Genomic DNA, 7,996 nt, shown 5'->3' on the forward strand with positions numbered 1-7,996 from the left:
TTTGACAGTTTTGGAAACTTTAGAGTTTTTTGCATATTGCATATTCTAGTTTCTGGGCTTGCGAAATAGGCAGTTTAAAATGGGTACGTTTTTTAGCCAAAAACGAAAATCCCGACCCCTACATTCAAGAAGTTAAACCCTTTACAATGAAGATCTGTGAAGTTATTTGGATTTTTACGAATTATCCTTGAAAGACAGGGTCCTGAAAAAGGGACGTTTCTTTTTCTGCTGAGTTTATGTCATACATTGCCACAACTGTTCCTGCATACCGCTATGCAAACTCACCTTGGTCGACAGAGCAAATAAACTTTGTCTTGAATACAAGCCATGTCTACTTATTTTCTATATTGACAGACTAATCTGTTTTATTGAAACATGTTTATTTGCCAACAAGTTAATGTTTAAATGATACACCAACTCCCTGCATTATTTGTATTAGAGGTAAGAATGTAGCTAGTTTATCCAAATACATTTCATGAATATAACAATAAATTAATCCAGAAGTTGGAGTCAACACTTTTTTGGTTTCTGGTGCAGCCGGAATCATTTAGTCACTTGTCAATAAAAAATATGATATAAAACCCCATTACACTGAGTGTACAAAACAGTAGGAACACCTAGGACCATTGCGGTGACATTTTACAGAGACACCGGCAGTCATGACTCATGACCGCAGTAAAATCCCACATGACCGCTGAGTCATGGTAATCTCCTCTAATGGACTCTGGACATGCACTGGTAGTACCCAACTCACTAATGACCATCCGCTAATGGCCAGGGGCATAATTTATTACCCTTGCATACATTTTACACTAAATATCTGTGTGCCCCATTTCTGAAAAGGCTGTGCACACACAAAAATATTGAGATGTATAAACTTAGCACACGCCATATATACACAAAAGTATGTGGACACCCCTTCAAATTAGTGGATTTGGCTATTTCAGCCACACCTGTTACTGACAGGTGTATACAATTGAGAACACAGCTATGCTTGCCTGCTAGAACTGCCCCGGTCAACTGTAAGTGATGGTATTGTGAAGCGGAAACTTCTAATAGCAACAAACGGCTCAGCCGCGAAGTGGTAGGCCACACGAGCCTACTTTAGAAAACCTTTAAATTATAATAGCCTTTAAATTATAATAGCCCATCTAATTAGCCCAATTAAATGAGAGATGCTAATGGATAATTTTTTGATGTCTACTTCGGGAACTCATCATGGCCATAAAAGCAGAGGAATGTATTATGCAATGGTTATGATCTACGGTAGCAGTAGAAAGTTAAGACACACTCATTCAAGATTTTTTTTTACTATTTTCTACACTGTAGAATAAAAGTGAAGACATCAAAACTATGAAATAACACACATGGAATCATGTAGCAACAAAAAAAGTGTTTATGTTATATGTTATACAGTGGGGCAAAAAATGATTTAGTCAGCCACCAATTGTGCAAGTTCTCCCAATTAAAAAGATGAGAGAGGCCTGTAATTTTCATCATAGGTACACTTCAACTATGACAGACAAAATGAGAAGGAAGAAAATCCAGAAAATCACATTGTAGGATTTTTAATGAATTTATTTGAATAACAGGAAATAGATGCCTATTTTTTTATCATCTCAATTATTATTATTTATTTTTTTCACCAGGTAGGCCAGTTGAGAACAAGTTCTCATTTACAACTGCGACCTGACCAAGATAAAGCAAAGCAGTGTGACAAAAAAAAACAGAGTTTAACATGGGATAAATGTACAGTCAATAACACAATAGAAAAATCTGTATACAGTGTGTGCATATTAAGTAAGGAGGTAAGCCAATAAATAGGCCTAGCAAATAACTTACAAATTAGCAATTAACACTGGAGTGATAGATGTGCAGATGAGGATGTGCAAGTAGATATACTGGTGTGCATAAGAGCAGAAAAACAAAAACGGGATGAGGTAGGTATTTGCTTGGATGGGCTATTTACAGATGTGCTGTGTACAGCTGCAGCGATCGGTAAACTGCTCTGACAGCTGATGCTTTAAAGTTAGTAAGGGAGATATAAGTCTCCAACTTCAGTGATTTTTGCAATTCGTTCCAGTCATTGGCAGCAGAGAACTGTAAGGAAAGGCGGCCAAAGTAGGTGGCTTTGGGGATGACCAGTGAAATACTGGTCAGTGCCCCCCTTGCTGACCCGTCGCACCCCCCCAGGGGGCATGTCCCACAGGGAACCACTGGTCTAGGCAACGCTGTTGGTTAATTGATTGTGCAGAGCGGCTAACGGAGTTATTCTACAATTAAAGTCCATTTGTATTTTGAATAGCCAGGTAATAGGCCATTTTTTATATTTTCCTAATTAATAGGCTGACGGATTACCTTTAGCTACACAATATCTCACCACAAGCCATCTCCTTCATTAGAGTTCGTGCACCAGCTGTTTACAAATTCAGCCATGACTCAGTGAAACATAAGATATTACATTTTTTTATGTCCTGTTGGTAGAATATACGGGATCATAGTTTGTCTATTTTATTATCCAATGATTGAACGTTGGCTAATAGGACCGACGGTAAAGGCAGATTACCCACTCTTTCTCTTGTGAATTATGTGGATGAGGGTAAATCCTGTCTGAAGTAAATCCTTCGCATCTGACATTTTAAACATATGTATGAAACATATGTGCAAGAGCTAGCAATATCTATACCACAATGTTATTGTGAGCATACTAGGTATTCTATATTATACTACAACATCAGTTTAATTGAATAGGGATGTTGTGTTGGTTTAATGTTCCAGAATGTTCTTCAGCTGGTGAACCTTGTCTTGTGTTGGGTCATGGCAGCGGGTTTAGCAGGCTCTGGCGCTGTGGCGATGTTGGCAGGGATGTTGAGTTTGGGGAGCTGTGACTCTGGCTCCTTGTAGACAACTCTCTGGTCCTTTCTTTGCTCCACAGTCAGGTGGACAAGTCTCTCCCTGAAGTAGTGGGTTCTGGGCTCGTACACCTTCTAAACCGCCCACCTCTTGCAGAAGATTTGTTTGTACTGCAAGTCTCCTGGAAAGAAACGTAGACTGATCACGAGGATGTGTAACCATACAAGAAACTTTTGCTGTGACGATACCAGTATTGCAATATTTTTTTCCATGGCAAAAATTAAAACACGAAGCAGGCCGTGTTTTAACTAAACTATTTGTTCCTTTAAAAACCTGCTGTATGTAAAACATTGTGTGCTTTAGCTTGGAAAATAAATACATATGTTTCCAACAATAGGGCTGTTTTCCTAAAGAAGTTAAATCCGCTTTGTGTTTTGTTTCCTTGCCATGTCACTGACGAGAATCGCGATACTAGTATAATCACGGCCCCACAAGAAACCATGTTCATTTGCAAACAAAAAAGGGTACACTGAGTATACTGAGGTGTGTGTTTTGTTACACTCAGAGTCAATAATGGGACATTGAGATGTGCTGTTAGCAACAATGTGAAAAGTTTGAGGGGGTCTTGACAGTATAGTTCTGTATTGTTGTGTATGAGCACCTACAGTTGTGCTGTTGAGTAGGCCAGTACTGTCAACAATAGAGAGAACAGGCTAAAAGAGTATACTATACTCTACTATATGCCTCCATGCCAAATATCTGCAAGGGTGTGAAAAGTTTGAGGAGCACTTGGCTTGTAGACATTTTATTGTATTGGTGATTTTGTTTTCTCAAGAGGGTATTGTGCTCTCATAAATACCTTTGGCTGTCCCGGCTTGTTTCCGAGTCAGATTATGTTAAGCTTGAGTTTGTTCCCAGCTGAAAGCTTTCATCCAATGGGTCTACTGTTAAAGCTGGTGGAGAGGTTGTCATCATCAGCAGCAGGATTAGTCTGTAGGACATAGTAATTAGTCAGTGATTAGCCAATATTTGACTACTCTGTCCCCATCAATACACACTCAAACAAGGTACTACATCCACCTCATGTCAATAGATCATGCATACTAACCTTCACACACAGTACCCACATCTAACAGACATTAGTCAGTCACCCACACCATCCCCTCCTTGCTAATACCTCCTTTATGCATGAACAATCAAGCAATCCTCCATAATACAGAGAAAACTACAGTAAAAGTTGTAGCCTACTTGTAAATACAACAACAAGGACCATGTTTATGCTTAGCTCAAGTATATGTATTTGTTAATCATATAATCATCGGAGATTTAGAAAGATGACTTACACTAGTTCCTGGTGCTGAGCTTGATGTTGATGCTGCTGCAGATGTTGATTGAATCGGACTCGAAATAGAACTCATAGCCACCTTTGCCTCTGCGGTAGTTCGTTAGCTAGATATTGGTTAGATACGGTCCGGTAGGCTGCAGCTAATGTAACCTAACAAAGCCAACGTTAGCTTGCAAACTTAAAAATCACATCGCAAGACAGCAGCTGGCTAATTACATTGATTTGCTCTGGAATGTCAGCAAGCATATTATGAAAGCTAGTGAGCTCTATTTTGGTTTACATAAACAGATGTAGTTCAATAGCTAGTTAGGTACGTAACGTTAGCTACGTTACCTCAGCTCGATTTATTTTCTGCTGCACTTATGTTGGCTGATGGATGCCTTCCGCTTTGAAGTGAAAGGGGAAATCGATGGAATAGCATGACTTTTCAACGTTCGGTGACCTGGCATCAGTTGTAAAATCCTCTGGTTGAAAGTGCATTTTCACCTTCACGGGCAATACCAATTATGTCCTGAAATCGCTATGAATTCTGGATATTGCGGTTTGCTTTACAACCAGAAAATGTAGATGGCCGGTTTCTACCGGTGAGATGCAGAAACGGTCGTATTTGCGTGTACAGCAGTGAACAAATTATCGATTTTTTTACGAGAATTGTTAATGACATATTAGTGCCTTCTGAAAGTATTCATACCCCTTGACTTTATAACACGTTTTGTTGTGATACAACCTGAACTGAAAATGGATTGAATTGAGATGTTTTTATACTGGCCTACACACATTACCCATAATGTACAAGTATAATTATGTTTTGGTATTTTTTAAAACAAATTAATAAAAATGATTCAATAAGTATGCAACCCTTTTGCAGGTAGCCTAGTGGTTAGAGCGTTGGACTAGTAACCGGAAGGTTGCAAGTTCAAACCCCTGAGCTGACAAGGTACAAATCTGTCGTTCTGCCCCTGAACAGGCAGTTAACCCACTGTTCCTAGGCTGTGATTGAAAATAAGAATTTGTTCTTAACTGACTTGCCTGGTTAAATAAAGGTAACATGCACTCACTCCGTGAGCAATAGGTGTTTAACATTATTTATTTTTTATATCTACCTCATCTCTGTTCCTCACAAATACCTCACAAATACAATTATCTGTAAGGTCCCCAGTACACCCAATACACCCAGTCACTACAAAGATACAGGTGTCCGCACGGGGATTTCATCATGAGGCCAAAGGTGACCTTAAAACAGTCACAGAGTGTCATGGCTTTGATAGGAGAACATGGAGGATGGATCAAAAACATTGTAGTTACTCCACAATACTAACCTAATTGACAGAGTGAAAAGGAAGCCTTTATAGAATGGTATTATTCCAAAACATGCATAATGTTTGCAACAAGGCACTAAAGTAATACTACAAAGAATGTGGCAAAGCAATTCACTTTTTGTCTTTCAAGGTGTTAAGTTTGGGGCAAATCCAATACAACACATTACTGAGTACCACTCTCCATATTTCAAGCATAGTGGTGGCTGCGTCATATTATATATTATTATTATTATTATATATTATTACCAATTTGACAGAGCTTAAAGAATTTTGAAAATAATATCAGGCAAATGTTGCACAATCCAGATCTGGAAAGCTCCAAGAGACTCTCCCCAGAAAGACTCTCAGCTGTAATCGCAAAAAAAAAAGTGCTTCTACAAAGTATTGACCCAGAGGTGTGAATTTTATGTATTTCAGTTTTAAAACATTTGCCAAAATGTCTAAAAATGTGTTTTCCCATTGTCATGATGGTGTGTATATAAACTCAGCAAAAAAAGAAACATCCCTTTTTCAGGACCCTGTCTTTCAAAGATAATTTGAAAAATGCAAATAATTTCACAGATCTTCATTGTAAAGTTTTTAAACACTGTTTCCCATGCTTGTTCAATGAACCATAAACAATTAATACTCATGCCTCCCCCCGTCTGTAAGCTGTTAGTATCTTAACGACCATTCCACAGGTGAATGTTCATTAATTGTTCATGGTTCATTGAACAAGCATGGGAAACAGTGTTTAACCCCTTTTCAATGAAGATCTGTGAAGTTATTTGGATTTTTACAAATTGTCTTTGAAAGACAGGGTCCTGAAAAGGGGACTTTTTTTCTGCTGAGTTTGCAAAGTATTGACTTAGGGGTGTGAATACTTATGTAAATGAGATATTTCTGCATTTCATTGTCAAAAAATGTGCAAAAATGTCTAAAAACATGTTTTCAGTTTGTCGTTATGGGGTATTGTGTGTAGATGGTTGAGAAAGAAAAAACACAACAAATTGTGGAGTAAGTCAAGAGGTATGAATACTTTTTGAATGCACGTCACATGATACATATTACCACACTACAGAGCTGGTTGATTGTGACCTGTACAGCCAAATCCCCTGGCTCTGCCGGAATGGGCATCGTCATGGACTGCAAACCCTGACGGGTGATTAATGCTTGAATAACACACTGGGCAAGAGGGGAAGGAGATTGGCATATCAACAAGAGATTAAATAAATGTACACTACGGTTCAAAAGTTTGGGGTCATTTAGAAATGTCCTTGTTTTTGAAAGAAATGCACAATTTTTGTCCATTAAAATTACTTCAAATTGATCAGAAATGCAGTGTAGACGTGGTAAATTACTATTGTAGCTGGAAACGTCAGATTTTTTTAATGGAATATCGACATAGGCGTACAGAGGCCCGTTATCAGCAACCATCACTCATGTGTTCCAATGTCACGTTGTGTTAGCTAATCCAAGTTTATGATTTTAAAAGGCTAATTGATCATTAGAAAACCCTTTTGCAATTATGTTAGCACAGCTGAAAACGGTTGTCCTGATTAAATAAGCAATAAAACTGGCCCTTTTTTAGACTAGTTGAGTATCTGGAGCATCATCATTTGTGGGCAAAAGAACACAGACACTGGACAGAGGAAATTTGCCTCGAAGGCCAGCGTCCCAGAGTCACCTCTTCATTGTTGACTTTGAGACGGGTGTTTTGCGGATACTATTTAATGAAGCTGCCAGTTGAGGACTTGTGAGGCGTCTGTTTCTCAAACTAGACACTCTAATGTACTTGTCCTCTTGCTCAGTTGTGCACCAGGACCTCCCACTCCTCTTTCTATTCTGGTTAGGGCCAGTTTGCGCTGTTCTGAGAGGGGAATAGTACACAGCGCTGTACCAGATCTTCACTGTCTTGGCAAATTCTTGCATGGAATAGCCTTAACGGTTGTGTTTTTCTTTTCATAGATTATTATTTGTGTTTTAGGTTTTTGACTAAAGTCCAAGTACTAATAGTCACTATTTTTGTCACAAACAGAATTCTAACCACAGAATTGTTTATCTCCTCCAATTATTTGTTTATTTGTTTACCTGTTGTGATAATGCTCTCTAATTGACTGGGACTACCTCATGTCATACCAGTTGGAAAACCCCTCTGCGCTGGATGTGATTTAATTGAATATGATTTCCAATTTAAACTCCAGTATTCATAAAGTGCTCTGAAAAACACACACTTGAAACCCTAAAAGTGCAGGTCAAGTTCACCTGTACGACACAATCAATCAATTATAGGCTAGGTATTGTCAGTTACTTTCTACTTCCTACATTTTACTTTTAAACCCATTACTGAAATGGGGCCTCTTGAAACACGTTGGATATGGCATTTGAAAATAAATAAATAACATGCTAAATGGCTCTCGGGTGCCCTCGAAACGTTTTAACACTGTTTTCATAATGCATTTGCAGGTTTGTTTATTATTCATATCATCATAAATCGACA

The 7,996-nt window shown here is 38.4% G+C and overlaps 1 long non-coding RNA gene across 1 annotated transcript; it reads right to left on the reverse strand.

The window, feature by feature from the left end:
• Window positions 1-1,557: 1,557 nt before the first annotated feature.
• Window positions 1,558-4,721, reverse strand: LOC118369292 (uncharacterized). The gene is made up of 3 exons (XR_004822545.2): window positions 4,197-4,721; window positions 3,713-3,844; window positions 1,558-3,034 (listed from the first exon to the last, which is right to left on the reverse strand). It is a non-coding gene; the product is annotated as an uncharacterized LOC118369292 (long non-coding RNA).
• Between the last annotated feature and the right edge of the window lie 3,275 nt (window positions 4,722-7,996).

This window comes from Oncorhynchus keta, chromosome 35, assembly GCF_023373465.1.
Source record: "Oncorhynchus keta strain PuntledgeMale-10-30-2019 chromosome 35, Oket_V2, whole genome shotgun sequence".
NCBI lineage: Eukaryota > Metazoa > Chordata > Actinopteri > Salmoniformes > Salmonidae > Oncorhynchus > Oncorhynchus keta.